Genomic DNA, 19,313 nt, shown 5'->3' on the forward strand with positions numbered 1-19,313 from the left:
TCTCCTCATAATCTGTGATAAACCTAAATTGGCTGAATTTACAAGAGTTTAAGCCCACACTTAAAGTAAGGAGTAATCTTGTGTGTATGACACCATGAAGAAAGGAGCAAGCTCTACTTTTTTTTTTTTTTGAAAACTAGACAATACTTGATGTGGTCTCTTTAAGAAAAGTGCAACGTTAACTAGCTCCGCCTTTGTATCCACATGCAAATCAAGCTAATTAACATTAGAACATGTAATAATTAAATTTTTACTAGTAGAAATTAAATTTTTACATGTAGGAATAAAATTTTTACTAGTAAGAATAAAATTTTTACTAGTAAGAATTCTATTCTTGATATCAAAAATATAATTTTCACTAGTAAAATTTATATTGTTGATATCAAAAATATAATTTGTACATGTAATAATTAAATTCTTACTAGTAGAAATTAAATATTTACTAGCAGAAATAACATTTTTACTAGTGAAAAATGAATTCTTACTTGAATGAATTTAATTTATGATATCAATAATTAAATTTGTACTAGTGGAAATTGTATTTTCACATGTATTAATTTAATTCCTGATATCAAGAAAAAAGGAATAAAAGCTAAAACGGCTTGCCATATGTGTGACTCATAAAATGACGAATCCAGTGACGTCATTTTAGATATCTTAAAAGCCGGTTTGATCCGTCAAATTGAAATTGCAGAAATCTTGAATTGTTCTTCTTACTAGGTAGAATGCAAATGTACATATCTTGAATTGTTATTCCGGATAGTCAAATTGTAGTTGTTATTGTCAAAACTAATATTTAGATATCCAGAATGTAATTACAGATAATCAGACGAAGCCCATTATATGTTAAAACGGCCTGCCATACACTCTCAGTCCTGCTGCTCTTCATCATACAGGAGTGTATGTGGGCAGAGCAGAGAGTGGAGAACCAGCCAATCAGACACAGTACAGCGACCCACAGCCACTGTGAATCACAAATGAAGAGGAATATGTACATTCATTATTTAATTACAATTCTATATTGAGAAATTCAACTGCTCTCATGCTTTGCATGCTGATCTTTACATTTGTCTTCCTAAACAAGGAATGTTAAATGCATATGAATTGGCCTAAACATAGGCATTAACATTTCACAGTGGCTTCAGCAATAAAGCAGACGTAATAATGGTAGCTACTGATCCAAGGTAAATATGTTCACTACAGTTATCTTCTTGTTGGGAGTTATACATTGGTGTCACGGTACGGCAGGCCCCCTACTGGTTGCCCCCGTCTACAGCGGCAACTGTCCTGTCAATTGTTGCGTTGTGTTCGTCCCTCGGGTGGGCGGAGCCCGTGATCCGTCCAGGGCCGGCGCCAGAACATATACAGTGAGGGGGCGTCAGAAAATTTCGGGGGGCGAACGTAAGCTGTTGAGCGGGGGGGGTGGCGAACGTAAGTTGTTGAGCGGGGGGGGGGGTGCGTGTAACGATTGTTGTAAAATAAATGGGTCTTATTTTTTACATTGAGGGGGTGGGACACCTCGCCTGAGGGGGCGACGCCCCCATTCGCCCTCCCGTGGCGCCGGCCCTGGATCCGTCTCACCTGAGGGTCGTTTGTTTGTCTATATATGTCTTGTCTTTGTACCAGTTGACCGCTGGTTATTATATCCTTAATTTGGATCAGTTCACGGGTTTTGGTTTGCGCACTTTTTCAATTAAACCATCCTTTTTCCCTGAGACTCTGCGTGATCTCTTCCATTTTATTTCGCTCACCCTGCCCGTCACATTTGGTGGTCAATACTGGCCTTCAACTTGGAGCTACAAGGGGGCGAGAGGATTCAGCTGGAAGAGAAGGAGAAATTGAGATGACATTTTACACCCTTGACCTGAGGCCTCTTAGTGGTTTTAGCCACAGTTTAAATGCATTCATATAAATCAATAATCTGTAATACAGTATGTTTAAAAGACACCAATAACATCTGTGTGTCTGCAAAATTATTGCATACTGTGATGTCTTTATTCATTCATAAGCACAGAACCTTGTTTTACCCTATTAAAACATAAGCCAAAAGGTGTTGACCTAGTCATTTTTTCATATTTCTGGCTATAAATTAAGGTTCAAAATGTCAAGATCTATAGATCAGAATCACAGCAGCGATCAGAATCACAGCAGAGATCATTGCTTCATGCCTGCCTTCATCCACAGTAAAAAAAAAATGTGGTACACCTTGATGGGCGTTGTCCTAGTAATCTGTGTGTGGGATATACAAGGTGTGGCATGTGAGCATGTGAACTGCTTGAGATGCATGTTTCACCCAATGCACTCAATGCATGAGTCCTGAGGGACCTGCTCAAACCTCTCACAATTGGATTCTGTGTCTTGGGTATTTGGTATCATTACAGATTTCCAGTGGTGTATAGTGACTCTCTGTCTATATACTTAACTCTCCATTTAGCCCTCAAACTGTATTCAGTTTTTTTGACATTTTGCTAGTCAGCCAGTGTGACAATATGGAGTTCAAGCCAGTTTCTCAGTTGCTCCGTAAGTAAATAATTGTTATGTGTATTAGGTCTTCATTACATTAGGTGGTGGTGACTGAAGTTACTGAAATATATCTGTGGATTCTGAAGACATGTGTATTAGACATGTACATTAGACATATGTGGAAAAGTTCAACAAGTAGGTTTTAGTTCCTTGTGGTCCTTATAACATTTGAAACCAATTCTTGATCTCTTTTAATCTTTTTCTGCTTTAATTATTAAAGCAACAACCAAGCTGACATTTCAACAATGATATTTCAGACCTGGTTGTTCTGAGCAATATATTTTATGGTGCATAGTGTATGTTTTTGTGGTAATATTTTGAAAGGCCCGATGGTGTCTCTGAACCACCAGTAAAGAGATGGTCAGTGTACGCAGTGCTGTTTAACACTTATAACATACCTGTGGATTACTAGAAGAGTCATGGCTTCAATTTTGTTCAAGATGGAATTTGTAAAAATTTGTATGTATTTTATTATCTGTTTACACATTGTATTTGCTTTCACTGTGTTTTAGATAAACTGGATGGCTGTTCTTATGTTTCCTGTAGAGTCTAAAGCACATTATTCACTTTCCTCTTTCTCTTCCCTTTTTAGTGATGCTTTCTCTTGCTCAATCTGGTCTTGCTCAAGGTGATTATTATATACAATTTTTGTACTTTTTTGTATGTTTGGCTTGTATAGATACCAAACATGTTGTTGTATTCTGCGATTGAGAAATTCAGAAATTGAGAAGAGAATGGTTTTAGTTTAATACTCATGTATGTTTGATTTTTGCATCAGACGTTTCCCCCATTCTGAGTGCAGACCCTCCAGGGCCTCAAATATTCAGTGGAGAGAAGGTCAAACTCACATGTCTCATTCGTGGATGGAGGGTCTCCTGGAAATACCACTGGGACACAAATGGCCAAACAGTTCACTCTTCTGATTTAAACTCTTACATCATAAGGGACCTAAAAGAGCAAAGTCACACATACAAATGTTATGGAAGAAGTGACTATGGAGGTTCTCAGTGGAGTAATGAAGTGACTCTTACAGTGATAGGTACATCTCTGGCTGTACATGTCTGTAATTCAATCAGAACAAATCAAATAGTCCTTAAAATGCCATATATGTGTCTATTTTAACCTGAGCAATTTTAATTTAATTGCTTACATTGTGCACACTTCCTGTGTGCGGGGCGCCGGTCTAATGAGATCGCATGTAGATGCATAAACTTTTGGCAAGCAGGTGATCTGAGGCTGCAGTTTAATTGGTTGTTTCAGATTTTCCACAGGGCGCAGCTCTCTGCAGTTGCTGTAGAGGAGAATAAAATACCTGCAGATGCTGAGGCCTTTAAGATATATGTAAAATGGGGCTCGCTCAAAACAAGGGTGGGAACAAACCTACAACCTAAAAAACCTAAACCGAGTTAGTGCAGAATGATGTGCAGTGATGGATTTATATATCCTGTTGAAAAAAAGAAATTTAAAGGTGAATAACTTAATGTTTAAACTTAATGTTTTCCTGAAAGACTGTGGAAGAGCAGAAGTGAGAAGGCCTCAATGGCCTTGAGGAGAATAGAATGGGCCTATTCAGTGTAAGCTGCAAAACAAGCAGTTTGAGATAAGGAGATGGACGGCTAGTGAAGAGCAGGGGGGGCTCTAAGGAAGAGTAGCAAAGGTGGGGGCAGATATGGAAACTTAGAGAAGAATCGAAACTTAGAGATGAGGTATGAAAGGGAGGACATCGCCCAGCACGAGGACTTTTTGCTTGGACGCTGCTGAGATCCACTTGGGTTAGGTAGAGTTCTAGGCAACTAGCACCAGTGCACTGGAGAGTTTGTACCACGTATACTTTGACTATATCATATTCAATTATATTCCATATAAATTAATCTAAAAGAACTTTTGGTGTTAAGACTTTGCTTGGGTAATTCAGTCAAAACCAATCGGTTCATCGGGGCAGTGTTGGGGCCTATCTGGGTCAAGAAAAAATATCCCAACAAATGGTAGCAGAGGATGGTTTTGACTGGAGTCGAATTCTGCAATTAAGACGAGAGAGGAGGTCAATCCGCCCGTGAGGTGACTGAACTAAGCCGCGCGGCCTGTTAAAAAGGTAAGGAGCCATTCTCTCCTATTGACTGATATATCATAGGCGAAATTAAAGTTCAGTCACTGAATGGTCGAGGCGAAATACTCTCTGTAAATTTAGTATTAAAATTGTATACGTGTTACAAACTCGATATATAGACAGGAGGATTGCCCTACGACTCATAAAGTCGTAGGAGGACGCCCTGTAAACTGCAGTAAATTTGGCAGGTAGCCCGATTATTCTTGGAACAATCGGAGGTCGCGCCGTTTGTTATTTTAATTAAGGCAGGTAGCCTGGAATTCTGTGAATTCCGGAGGACGCGCCAGTTTATTATTTTAATTAAGGCAGGTAGCCTGGAATTCTGCGAATTCCGGAGGTCGCGCCAGTTTATTATTTTAATTAAGGCAGGTAGCCTGGAATCCTGTGGATTCCGGAGGACGCGCCATTTTGATTATTGGGGGCCCCGTGTGTTTTGTTAAAATTCCGTGTGAGGTTGGTGAAATTGCAGCTGTGTGTGTGTGTGTGTGTGTGTGTGTGTGTGTGTGAATCTGCAGTGTTCGGTTGATTCCCATGTATTGTGTGGTTTTATGCTGACTAAAGGCCTATATAAATTGTTGTTAAACAACGATGTAATAAACATTATGAGTCTTGTTTTGAGAGACTTTTTGATCTCGTGAAATATATGAGCTTCAGAGAAGGAGGACTTAGAACCTGGTAAATCACATGAGCCTTGAGAAAGAGGTGTTCTATAAATTAGGACCACACCCATGAGCCTCAGTTTGAGGACTTAGAATAATAAATAAATATAAGCCTCTTTCCAGGAACTTAAAATCTAGATAAAATCTATGAGCCTCTTATGCGAGGACATTTGAACCCCTGAGTAAATTGCATGAGCCCCCAAGAAAGACGTTCATCATTGTGTACACAAGCACAAGAGAAACATTTCATAAGAGGTTAAAGAGTAAAACAAAAATTATTGCATTATTTTCATGCATGAAATTATAATTTGGTTTGTGACACTCTAGATGTACGATTTAAGTGCTGGAAGTGAAACTCGCGCGAGCTTTGTTGAGCTGGAGTTGTTTGGAGTATGGAGATAGTAACTTTGGGTCTGTCTGTCCTTGGTGTGTGCGCTGGCGAATTAAAGCGCTTGCGAGTATGACGATAAAGTAATAAGGTAATACTATACGATAAAGTAATAAATTTAAGCAAAAGTGAATTGGGTGTAGTTTGAAAAATTGGAGTTACATCATGGATAATATTAAAAGTTTGGAGGATTATTTGGTTGATACTATGGAGAAGCGCGCTGTGCCGAAAGTGAGATCGGACACAGTGGTGTATGTTAAAAGGTGTTTTGAGAAAATGCGATCCGAAGGGTTGTGGCCAGACCCGGACGATCGCGGTATGTATAAGGTGGATTGGGAACATATTGAGAAGCACTGAGTTACACAAATCAATAAAGAGAAAAGAAAATTAGAAACTAGTGGAGTTTTGACAAAAAAGAAGCGTAAAAACCAACTGGAAAAAGCAGAAACTTATGCCATATGTAAGAACATTCAGAAAAAATTGTCTAAATATTAACTCCAAAGAAAAGTCTGAGACCAAAAAGGCAGACTCTCCTCAGCCCCTCCCTAGATAGAGGCTGATGGCGCCTTTGTTTGTGGGAGAGAGATGAACAGTATGTATGTGTGTTTGTGTGTAGTGGGTTTGATAGACGTGCGTGTGAGAAAGATGTATGTATGTTTGTGTGTGTGTCTGTGTGAGTGAGTATTCGAGAAAGATGTACAGTATGCATGTGTGTGTCTGTGTGGAGTTTGTATGGTAGAGATGTATGAATGTGCGAGTGTGTGCGTGGGGGACAGAGACACTCACTGTCTCACTGACTGGAGAATCCTTGTTCAAGGCGAGAACATTGTTTTATCATGCACTGGTCAATTTTGAGGTTTTAGGCTATTTTGATTCTGTAACATGCATTATTTCAAAATGTTGGAAAGAAAATGTCCAAGTTAAACATTTAGGTGTTTATTTATCTAAACTTTGTCTGGATGCGCCTGTAGATTTTTTCTAAATTCATGAAAAGTTAGCATCATTACGGAGCATGAACAACATATCGTGGGTATCGTTGTAAAGCTCTCTTTCTCGTGAACAAGAATAACTGATTCAAATATGGTCATTTCCTTTCTATCAGCAACCAATCGTGAAAGAAAAGAGGGTGATTTAAACGCAAGCCTGACATCTCGTTGGCAGGTGTCGATTTCTGAGAACGTGATTGGTTCAGATGGGTCACGTGGTCACATGCACTTACATTTCCTGGTTTAGCTTTTCAGTATCTTTATAATATAAAACGCCGAAAGTATTACTTTTAACAGCATCACAGAAAAGACAAAAACTGTCACTTGTGAGAAGATGTAAGGGAAAACTTGCAAAAACCAATTAGATAATGAAATGCTTTCACGCAGTGCATCGATGCGTAAGCTGTCCTTAAGAAATAAGTAGACTTTAGATAGCGGGTCGGACCGATGCGCCACACAGTGAAGCGCGTTTGAACTAATTAGTGGATTAATTTGTCCTAATTGTGTAGGTACGGGGCTTAAAATTAATATCAGACCACGGGTTTTGCAGCAGTTTGAATTTAGAGTGAAGTCTGTGTGAAAGAGATGGACGCCGCAAAACTATATACATCAATGCGTCTTCAAGGTGTAACTAGGGAAGATGTGGCATTTGAAGTGAACGTGTGAATGATGCTCTTAGCACATGAGTTAGGGTTGGGACATGCAGGTTTACAAAAATAATACAGGTATGGGACAGGGTTGAGATCAGTGACTGTTGAGATAGAGACAAGAAGCTGATCCACAGACTAATAAAGTGCCCTGACTTTCAATTTGTTGTTAGTTTTACTTTTACACTACAGATTTTTATTTAGTGGCAGAATGGACAAAACATTAAGTTTAATACAAATTACGAATAAGAGTGAATGAATACAATGTTTTATGAATAAAAGTTTTAAACACATACCTATTTTATGTTATGTAAAAGTAAAAAATAAATGCACCAATTAAACCTGAGGAGATGAACAGGTAGTGATATCCTATACATTTAATTTTATTGGTAAATGCAGGGTTGAGGCAGCAGCAGGTATGGCCATTTCTACCTTTAGTGAATGTGATTCTGCCATGCTGACTAGTATGGAGAGGTTGTGGCTGCAGAGCACAATCTTACTGTCAATGTAATGAAGCTGATATGATCAGAGTATCAAAAGCAGAGGCCGTAACATCTGACATGTCCGCCAGCGTGAAACATAAATGCAATCCTGAGCACAGTGTGTGCGCTGTGTTTCCGTTCTATTGATGTTAAAATTAGTCATTACATAGTTCTGTTTTGCTGTTGTTTGTCTTTCTATCGTTGGGGATGATCTATATCACTGCTGATAACTATATGATTAGATTTTGAGTAAGTAAACAATGGTTTCCAATACAAATCCATTAAATTTCAAAATGTATATCTTTATATAGTTAGTATGTATATATGTAGTTTCACAGTGATTGCTATTGGATAAAATTTTTAACCTAGTCACCTGTAGAGTCTTGCCTTAAGTGTGATTTGGACCATCCAAACAAACGGTCGTAATTCGGGACCCATTTAACTTATCGCTTAACTGGAGAGTTTGTGTGAGAGAGGACAGCTTGCTGATGATTGATGTATTTTTGTGTGGTTTGACCAAATAGTGTCTGATTTATGTCAAGTTAAACACAAAAAAAAGCCAATTCTGATTGAGAGAAATTAACATGGGAGCTAATGGGGCAGCTTTCTGTGTTTAGTGACAAACAAATGCTCATAACTTTAAAACTGATTGATCAAATTATAAGATATCTCTGCATGCCAGAAAGGACAGGTTTATCTGCCATTTAAAATTTAAATTGAGCTTCTAGGTGAATGTGTAAGGATTTTACAGCAGTTTATCCAGGAGCGTTTTGATCACTTTCGTGCCAGAACACTAACTGGCAGTTGATATTTGAAATTATGAACATTACACCATTCATTTTAATGGGGCTTTCTTATTTTTAAACTAAATTTGATTAAAATCTAAAACTATAATCGACTCCAAAAACAGATAGCACACCTGTCAGAGCAGAGACCTCAGAAACGCAGTTGGAACAGAGTGTACATTAAGCGGTTTGGGTTGAATTAATTGAAAAATTTGGAGAAGAATAATAAGAAGAAGTATGAGGAATAACAATATAGTGCTTTTCAAGCACTATAAATACATAACATTAATAGTTAAAATTAGCCATACACTCTGAACCGTCAGAACACATACTTAAATGATGTTAGATCCATGCAGACACTATAGCACAGTCTGTGTGTGAAGTACTGCTTGCACTGATTAGTAACTAACTGTAACCATATTGAAGATATTTTCCTGCAAGACTGAAGTCTTCTGTGCAGTAGCAGAGTTAGCGATAATACTGATTATCCATTTCTATGCACCCAAGGTTGAATCCCAGGGAAACTGATAACTGCTCCTGGGAAGCAGGCATCCTTAGTTTTTTTACACACTTTGACTAGAAAGAATCTGGACTGAGAGAGACAGTTCAGAGTTACTAAATGAAGTGTAAGCTTCACATCAAAATTCACATTTATAGTTCTATATTTTGTAACTCTCTTGCTATCAAATAAATACTGATTCATAAATTATAAGACCTCAACTTGCATGACATCAATTCCACAACAGTGGTATGTGATGTGGAGAAAGCCATAAGGCAAGAAGAAGATGAGTTAATGAAAGATGAGTTACTCAAGCTGTTAAAAGAGAAATAATTAAAAGCCCAAGAAATCAGAGACAGTCAATATTGTCATTGACAAAGCCCACAACAGTATCTGAAATTATGTCATTATTAGGCCTGACAGGCTACTGGCGTAGCTATATACCTAACTATAGTGATTTGGCTCACAGTCTTAGGAAACTAACAGTGTCTAAGGGTCTGGGTAACGGGAAAGTGGAGCTGGACTGGATGGTTGAGGCAGAGAGGGATTTAATAACTTTGAAACAAGCACTTGCTAGCGCAACTGAATTAGCAGCACCAGATTACACTAAAACAATTAACCTTAATGTTTCTGTAAGAGACAATTTTGTTAATGATTGTCTCTTACAGTAAAAGGGGGAGGGTGAAGAAAGCAGGAAAATTTTTTCATAGTTCAAAGCTGGATCAACCAGTAATAGGAACAGGACCATGCACAGCATACATTGCAGGACTCACCATAGCAATAGAGAAAACAGCACACTTGGTAATGTCATCCACTAATAATCAGCACCAATCATGGAGTAATGGCGTTCATAAATTCACAAGCCTTTTCTTTATCAAGAGCACAACAGAATAAGATAAAAGCCATATTCACACAGCCACACATCACATACAATACTGAGTCAAAATTAGTGAATCTGACTGATAACATTGAAGTAGCAGAAGATAGGACATCACATGACTGTGCTGACGCCACAGAAAGACACATTCAGCTCAGACCAGAACTGCACAAGGTCAGAATTACTAAACCAGGAGCATGGGAGCTCTGTTCAGATGGGAGTTGTTGGAGACAAGGTAACGAACTGAAGGCCTCTTACGCTGTGGTACAAGCGTGTGGAGGAGAGTGGGAGGAGGTGGAATCAGGAGAGATTCCACAACCAGCCTCAGCTCAACTGGCAGAAATGGTTGCACTAGACCAAACTGGCCAAAGCATTTAGCGCAAAGGGGGACATGGACTATGTACAGGCACTACCACTAGTGCTGACTTCCATGAGAGCAACCCCATGGGAGAATACAATCTCTCCCCGCATCCCTGTCCCGATAGTAGTATTTAGACGCCACACCATGTATGTAAATACACAACAATTGCAAATACAGAGCTATTTTTGTAGTGAACTTTTTGTAATATACTTAATATTTCAAGATTTTAATTACTGTTATTACTTGTCACAGTTTTCGTTCTTTCGTTCATTTTCGTTAAGGATTATAACCTTGGTATTAACCACGATTGTTGTTAAATGTGGATGTTGTATAACATGTATCAGAGCTCTCGCCCAAAGGTTGAGCAGTGTTGTGATCGAGAAGGGGGACACGAAGAACCCACCGCCATGTACCATGCCACTGGTGACGGCGGATGATGATGACCTATCATCCGAAGAAGACGATTCTGTGTGAAAAACTTGTTTTTGATTAATTATGCTTGCTTTATAGTTATTGGCAGCGTCTGCGACTGATGAAGAATGAAGACGCACCACATATTAGAGCACAACCAACAGTACATGAAAGCCAATCCACTAGTTTAAGAAGTAATATGCATGACACATGGGCACATTATTAGAACGGGTCGAGGTGATCTCCCACCAGGCGGGACCTGGGTCTCGGGGACAACGTCAAGTCACGAGACCGTGGGAGATGAAGGGGGGCATCTCCAAATAGTCTGAAAGGTCTCGGCCCACGACAGGGGAGTGATCCAGAACCCACAAATCACATAAAAGAACACATAGACATTGTACTAACTGACATAGTCACACTATGAATGTATACACATTTAGGGATTTTTATGATTGTCTTTCTTTTAAGAAGTGCACTGGGCTAGATAAAATTTTGTATTAGACTAGAGTTAGACCTGTAACGACGGTGGTAGGGATGCACACACCGTGTTAGAGAGAGCGAGAGAGAGGTGGAACCAAGTGCCACAATAAATAACAGAACTAAAAGGAGCGCCTGAATAAACACGGACTGCTCAACGCGTAAAAAGAAATAAGGCAAAAACAAGGACGTCAGGGGAAGGAGCTGACTAATAGCAAAAAGGCTATTCAAACAAAAAACCCTTCCCATACGAACAGCAACGGGATAGGAAGGTAAACAGGTTGAGGAAAACTTGAGGGAGGTCAGTAAGGGACGCAGGAGAGGACTTGAAAAAAGACAGAGAAGAGAGATAGGTGGCGAGACACCTAAAGAGGCAAACGCTGCAAAACAGAGTAAGAGAGAGGCTGAGAGCGTAACGGCATAACCACAACGAATCAGCAATGATCTGTCTCCACTGGCTTCCTTAAGAAGCCATGGCAACAGGTGAGACAGATCATTGCTGATTGCGTTGCCGGAGTCTAGGACTGGCTCGGGTGCCCCTTGTGGATGTAGACGGCACGGCATCCGAGCCAGCCCTGACAGAGCCCCCCCCTCTAGGCCCGAGACCCCGCGGGCCCAGAGCGACAGCCCTGTCACGATGGAAGTCACGAATAAGAGAGCGGTCGACAACCCGAGAGGCGGGGACCCATGACCGTTCCTCGGGCCCGTAACCCGCCCAGTCAACGAGGTACTGGTCCCGACCACGAACACGGCGGTGATCCAACAACCGAGAAACGGTGTACACCGGACCGCCGTCAACCATGCGGGGAGGCGGCGGGGCCGGAGCACGGGGCATGTGACATAAAACAGGGCGGAGACGCGAGACGTGGAACACCGGATGGACCCTCATGGAAGGAGGGAGCAGCAGCCGGTAAGAGACGGGATTGATCCGCCTGTCCACCTTGAAGGGACCCAGGAACCGAGGGGCCAGCTTCTTGGTTCCACCACGGACCGGCAGATCCTTGGCGGAAAGCCAGACCCGCTGCCCGGGGCGGAAAGACAAAGCCGGAAGACGGTGCTTGTCAGCGTTGCGACGGTAACCGGCTGAGGCAGACAGAAGGGCCCTACGGGCCTTACTCCACGCCAACCGGCACCGCCGCACCAAGGCACGGGCACCCGGAACCGCCACCTCGTCCTCCTGGTCAGCAAACATAGGAGGGGCATAGCCATAGAGACACTCAAAAGGTGACATCCCGAGGGCAGAGTGCCATAGGGTGTTGTGGGCGTATTCGGCCCAGAGGAGCTGGTCAGCCCAGGAGGAGGGGTTGGAGGATGCCAGGCACCTGAGAGTCTGCTCCAGGTCCTGATTGGTCCTCTCGGTCTGACCGTTGGTTTGGGGATGGAAACCCGAGGACAGACTGGCCTTGGCGTTCAGCAGACCCAGAAAAGCCCCCCAAAACCGGCTAGTGAATTGCGGCCCACGATCGGAAACCACGTCGACGGGGAACCCAAAATGCCTGACAATGTGGTGCAGGAAGAGCGAGGCGGTCTCTTTGGCAGACGGGAGCTTGGGGAGGGCTACGAACCTAGCTACCTTGGAGAACCTGTCCACGATAACTAATATGGTAGTGTTGCCACGGGAGGGTGGCAACCCCGTAACAAAGTCTAAAGAGGCGTGAGTCCAGGGCCTGGATGGAATAGGCAGGGGGCGAAGAAGACCCGAGGGCTTAGAGTGGGTCGTTTTATTTTGTACGCACGTGGCACAGGTCGAAACGAAGTCGCTAACGTCCTTATCAATCCCCGGCCACCAAAACCGTCTATGAATAAGTTCTGCCGTACGACGAGAGCCAGGATGCGCAGCAAAGGGTGAGTTGTGACCCCATTCCATGACCTTCTTTCGCAGGTTAGGGTGGACAAAGAGACGACCCGATGGCTCACCACCTGGGCCAGGATCGGCTGCTAACGCCCGTTTAACGGCAGTCTCGACCTCCCATTGAATGGGCGCAACGATTTTGGAGGCGGGAATGACCGTACCGGGCTCGGTGGAGTCGGGGGGTGTCTCCCATTGACGAGAGAGAGCATCGGGCTTAACGTTTTTAGTCCCTGGGCGATAGGAGAGGGTAAACTCGAAGCGCCCAAAGAAAAGCGACCACCTGGCCTGACGGGGATTGAGCCTCTTGGCTTGCTGGAGGTAGGCCAAGTTCTTGTGGTCTGTCCACACAAGAAACGGGTGCTTGGCCCCCTCCAGCCAATGCCGCCATTCTTCCAGGGCTAGCTTTACAGCCAAGAGTTCCTTATCACCCACATCGTAATTACGCTCGGCAGGAGACATACGGTGTGAGTAATAAGCACAAGGGTGGAGCTTAAGTGGCATACCCGTTCTCTGGGAAAGGACGGCCCCAACCCCGTAGTCAGACGCATCGACTTCCACCACAAACGGTAGGTCAGGGTTAGGCATGCACAGAACAGGTGCCGAGGTGAACCGCTCCTTGAGCTTATCAAAAGACTCCTGGGCAGCAGGAGACCAGACAAAGGGACCCGGGGTTTTCTTGGTAAGCGCAATGAGGGGACCAGCCAGAGTGCTGTAGTTCTTAATAAAGCGACGGTAGAAATTAGCAAACCCCAAGAACCGTTGAACCAAACGAAGCGATGTGGGAGTGGGCCAGTCGGCGACTGCTCTGATCTTAGCAGGATCCATAGCAAGAACGTTTTGGGCTATTCTGTAGCCCAAAAAGGCCACCTCCTGGACGTGAAACAGGGATTTTTCTAATTTAACGAACAGGTGGTTCTCCAACAGAAGTTGGAGAACCCTCCTGACGTGTTTGACGTGCTCAGACCGTGAACTACTGTAAATAAGGATGTAGTCAAGATACACGAAGGCGTACCGGTCGAGAGCCTCACGCAACACCTCATTAATAAGTCTCTGGAAGACAGCCGGGGCGTTCATCAGACCAAACGGCATCACAAGGTACTCGTAGTGACCCGATGGTGTGATGAAGGCTGTCTTCCACTCATCCCCCTCTCTGACCCTCACTAGGTTGTAGGCACTCCGAAGGTCTAGCTTAGTGAAAATGGTAGCTTGTTGGAGTGCCTCAAAGGCCGTTGACATAAGTGGCAGGGGGTGACGGTCTTTGACAGTGATCTTATTGAGACCCCTGTAATCAATGCATGGCCTCAACCCACCATCTTTCTTGCCGACAAAGAAAAAACCAGCACCGGCTGGAGACGTGGAGGGCCGTATGAACCCAGCGGCTAACGCCTCCTGGATGTACGTTTCCATGGCTCTTCGCTCGGGGGCGGCCAAAGAGAAGAGACGACCCCTAGGAGGACTAGACCCGGGAAGTAGGTCAATGGCGATGTCGTAAGACCTGTGAGGCGGAAGAAAACTGGCCTTCTTTTTGCTGAACACCGCTTGGAGGTCGTGGTATTCAGCAGGGACAGAGGACAGGTCAACGATCTCGACCGGCTTTTCAGCAGAAGAAGCAGGGAGGCTCTTACGACATGTGTTTTTGCACATAGCACCCCAAGACCCGATACTGCGCGAGAGCCAGTCTATGTCAGGGTTGTGTCGTTGCAGCCATGGAAACCCTAGTATGAGCGGCATGTGAGGGGCGCTGATGACATATAGGGTGACTAACTCAAAGTGCTCCCCGACGTGCATCTCCAGCGGTATGGTTTGGCGGTCGATACCGCCGGAGATAAGGGCGCGGCCGTCCACCGCGGCGACAGCGAGGGGTTTTTCAAGGCGAACCAGAGGGATTTGTAATTCCTGCGCTAAAGAGCTGTCGATAAAATTTGCCGCGGCACCAGAATCAACAAAAGCCATAAGGCGCTTTTCCTGCGTTTTATGCCACGACAACGAAACGTGGATGGATAAACCGGTTGTGGGAGGACTTGTGTTACGACCCGCCAGAGCCTTCCCGTCTACTGGTGGGTCGTGTCTTTTTTGCAGCTCGGGGCATTTGGTACGTTGGTGTCCCCCGCCCCCGCAATACAGACACCGCCCCTCCTGTAAACGCACCTGTCTTTCCTGCCGTGACAGGCGTGTATGACCGAGCTGCATGGGTTGCGGTTCACTACTGGGATTATCGGTTTCACCGGACTGCACAACGTCAGGCATGCGGGGTGTTTCGCGATGGAAATGCTTTTTGGTGTTTTTGCGCTCGCGCTGGCGGTTATCGAGCCGTACCGTCAGGCTGATCAGCGTTTCTAGATCAGACGGAGGGTCGCGGAGAGCTAGTTCGTCCTTCAACTCCTCCGTTAGCCCTTCCAAAAACACGGACATGAGGGAGTCCGAACCCCAACCACTTTCGGCTGCCAACGTGCGAAACTCTATGGAGTACTCTGCTACGGACCGCTTTCCCTGCTTGAGACGCAGAAGCCGCTGACCGACAACCCCGCCCGACGAGGGATGGTAGAAGGCTCCTTTCATGGCCCGGGAGAAGCTATCGTAAGTAGCACAAACTTCGTTCTGTTTTTCCCATACCGGGGTTGCCCAAGCCAGGGCTTTGTCTGTAAGTAAGGCTATCACGTATGCTATTTTTGCGCGTTCGGTAGGGAAGCGTAGAGGTTGCTGTTCGAATACAAGCGAACACTGTAGTAGAAAACCCCTACACCCTTCAGGATCCCCTGAATAGCGAGCCGGGGCGGGGAGAGTAGGCTCGAAGTGCCGCGGGGCTGCTGCGGGTTCGGCTGGGCTTGCGGGAGGCGGATCCCGATGAGCGGGAGACGGGTTACTTAAAGCCCGAATGGCAGTGGTCACGTTGTTGAGCTGATCCATGATCTGGCGGAGGACCTGGTCATGGCTGCCTAACAACTGACCCTGCTGGGAGAGGGCTGCCCTTAGTTCTGCTGCTTCGTTAGAAGCGGCTGGTTCCATGTCACTGGCTGATTCGTTCTGTAACGACGGTGGTAGGGACGCACACACCGTGTTAGAGAGAGCGAGAGAGAGGTGGAACCAAGTGCCACAATAAATAACAGAACTAAAAGGAGCGCCTGAATAAACACGGACTGCTCAACGCGTAAAAAGAAATAAGGCAAAAACAAGGACGTCAGGGGAAGGAGCTGACTAATAGCAAAAAGGCTATTCAAACAAAAAACCCTTCCCATACAAACAGCAACGGGATAGGAAGGTAAACAGGTTGAGGAAAACTTGAGGGAGGTCAGTAAGGGACGCAGGAGAGGACTTGAAAAAAGACAGAGAAGAGAGATAGGTGGCGAGACACCTAAAGAGGCAAACGCTGCAAAACAGAGTAAGAGAGAGGCTGAGAGCGTAACGGCATAACCACAACGAATCAGCAATGATCTGTCTCCACTGGCTTCCTTAAGAAGCCATGGCAACAGGTGAGACAGATCATTGCTGATTGCGTTGCCGGAGTCTAGGACTGGCTCGGGTGCCCCTTGTGGATGTAGACGGCACGGCATCCGAGCCAGCCCTGACAAGACCAATGTTTTGGTCTAAAAGGGGGAATGTTGAAAAAAAGAAATTTAAAGGTGAATAACTTAATGTTTAAACTTAATGTTTTCCTGAAAGACTGTGGAAGAGCAGAAGTGAGAAGGCCTCAATGGCCTTGAGGAGAATAGAATGGGCCTATTCAGTGTAAGCTGCAAAACAAGCAGTTTGAGATAAGGAGATGGACGGCTAGTGAAGAGCAGGGGGGGCTCTAAGGAAGAGTAGCAAAGGTGGGGGCAGATATGGAAACTTAGAGAAGAATCGAAACTTAGAGATGAGGTATGAAAGGGAGGACATCGCCCAGCACGAGGACTTTTTGCTTGGACGCTGCTGAGATCCACTTGGGTTAGGTAGAGTTCTAGGCAACTAGCACCAGTGCACTGGAGAGTTTGTACCACGTATACTTTGACTATATCGTATTCAATTATATTCCATATAAATTAATCTAAAAGAACTTTTGGTGTTAAGACTTTGCTTGGGTAATTCAGTCAAAACCAATCGGTTCATCGGGGCAGTGTTGGGGCCTATCTGGGTCAAGAAAAAATATCCCAACAATCCCAATAATGACAAATCAAATGTTACTATTGAATCTTTCTTGCTGGAATCATTCTCACTGTAAATATCTGGTATTTTTCTGTTCTAGATGGTAAAGTAATCCTGGACAGCCCTGTCCATGTTGTAACCGAGGGAGATAATCTGACTCTACGCTGTTTATATTCCCTCACATAATCCTCAAACCTCAGTGCTGATTTCTATAAGAATGGATTACTTATCCTAAATCAGACTACAGGAGAGATGATGACCCATAAAGTTTCAAAGTCAGACGAGGGTCTCTACCACTGTAAACACCCCGAGGGAGGAGAGTCTCCACACAGCTGGGTCTTAGTCAAAGGTCAGAAAGCAGTGATCTGTTATTAAAACCTTCTCAGGGTAAAGGCATAAAAACACATCAGAACATTTTAGAATTACATCAGGATCTGTGTTCAAACATTGTTTTATTGTTTTCTTCTTTATGGAATGTGAAACATCAAAAAATGTCTTATTTTTTAATCAGTTTTATTCTGATGGGATAATTAAAGAACCAATTAACCTCAAACATCATGATTAAGTCTAGGATGAAAAAGGAATGAATATCAAGAATGGTTGCTAATATGAAACGTTTAACTAACTTCTGAAAGTGAGTGATGGATTAAATTAGATGGATAGATGGATTAGATGAATAAGGTTTTATATTAAAGGACAGCAGACCATAATGACTCAGCATTCAAACGCATGGCTGCCTTCTTCCAGCTCCATGTACAAGGATGTTAAAGGAGTAAAGCATACACTTTTACACAGGCCGATGCTGAAAGGCAGACAAAAAGTGACAAATTAGTTTTCTGTAAAACAATTCAGCTAAACACTTGTGAAAGTGGATAAAATGTCAGATTTCCTCTATGTTGCATTAAGGGGTTACACAGGAATAGACAGGGATCTCTGTAATCCCAGATTACCAACACCCTAGTAGGCTAGTAGACTAAATGCTGACCTTTTCTTCTCCTCTAGTGGAGCTTGCTACCTTTATAGAATACATGCTAGTATGAGTGTTATATTTGACTCTGCCTCTCCTGTCACAGCTTGCTGCTGGTAGCTGCCACTCAGTACAAAGTGTGTGTGTGTGTGTGTGTGTGTGTGTGTGTGTGTGTGTGTGTGTGTGTGTGTGTGTGTGTGTGTGTGTGTGTGTGTGTGTGTGTGTGTGTGTGTGTGTGTGTGTGTGTGTGTTTGTGTGTAGGTGTAGTTTCTGAAGCCCCAGTCTCAGTCCTCAGACACCTCAGTAGTCTACTGGCAGCTTCTCCGTATGTGCTCCTGTCCTTTATTTTGGCTGTCAAATACTACAGAGCTCAAAGTAAGAATCATTTCCTGATCATTTACTTACTAAACTTTAGAAATAGTTCTTTGATTTGACTACTTAAGAAAAACAGTATTTTAGCAAAAAAAAAAACAAGCCAATAAATGCAATTATGGGATAAAATACACCAGTAGAACCCAACAAACAAATATGCTTTATTGTAACACTCATTATTGTTTTACAGCCACACTTGATGAGAACCGACTCTATGAAATCACAGAGGCTGAAACGTCTGCTTAAGGAGATGAAATGCTGTACAATTTTGTGCTGTGTGTTTTTACATCACAATTACAGTTCAGTTTGTTATAAAGCTCTGTTTAGGAAGATCTGAGAGGTATCTCTCCTCACTACTCAAAGAGAAACCTTTAAGACCAGCACACCTTGTACAAAACGTGTTTAATAAAACCTCTCAGTATTTCTAGTTCTGCTCTGCTGTTTGTCATGTCTAGCCCCGCCCCCACCTGTCAGGTGTATGTTTGACATAGACATGTGTCTGTTTTGGTTTACCATGCGTTTCTCTTGTCAATCACAGGCCATTTGTAACCCCATGATTATCATTCCCACCTGTTTCTAGTTGTTTCCTTTATTTTTCCAGTGTATTTAATCCCTGTTCTTTGTCTTATTCAGTGCTGGTTATTGAATGTGTGAACGCTGTTGTAACTTGAGTTTCTGGATGTTAGCAAGTGGAACTCTTTCTTGTTGCTTAATCTGTATGTTAGTGATGGAAATTCGACGCTTTCTGAAACACTGAAGCATCCCATCCAATTGTACCGAAAAAGGTTCACTTCATGA

The 19,313-nt window shown here is 43.5% G+C and overlaps 1 long non-coding RNA gene across 1 annotated transcript; it reads left to right on the forward strand.

The window, feature by feature from the left end:
- Nucleotides 1–2,508: 2,508 nt before the first annotated feature.
- LOC143500199 (uncharacterized) lies at nucleotides 2,509–3,556 on the forward strand. Its single transcript, XR_013126724.1, has 3 exons — nucleotides 2,509–2,520; nucleotides 3,116–3,151; nucleotides 3,302–3,556. It is a non-coding gene; the product is annotated as an uncharacterized LOC143500199 (long non-coding RNA).
- The last annotated feature ends 15,757 nt before the right edge of the window (nucleotides 3,557–19,313 follow it).

Source organism: Brachyhypopomus gauderio, unplaced genomic scaffold (assembly GCF_052324685.1).
Source record: "Brachyhypopomus gauderio isolate BG-103 unplaced genomic scaffold, BGAUD_0.2 sc137, whole genome shotgun sequence".
Taxonomy (NCBI): domain Eukaryota; kingdom Metazoa; phylum Chordata; class Actinopteri; order Gymnotiformes; family Hypopomidae; genus Brachyhypopomus; species Brachyhypopomus gauderio.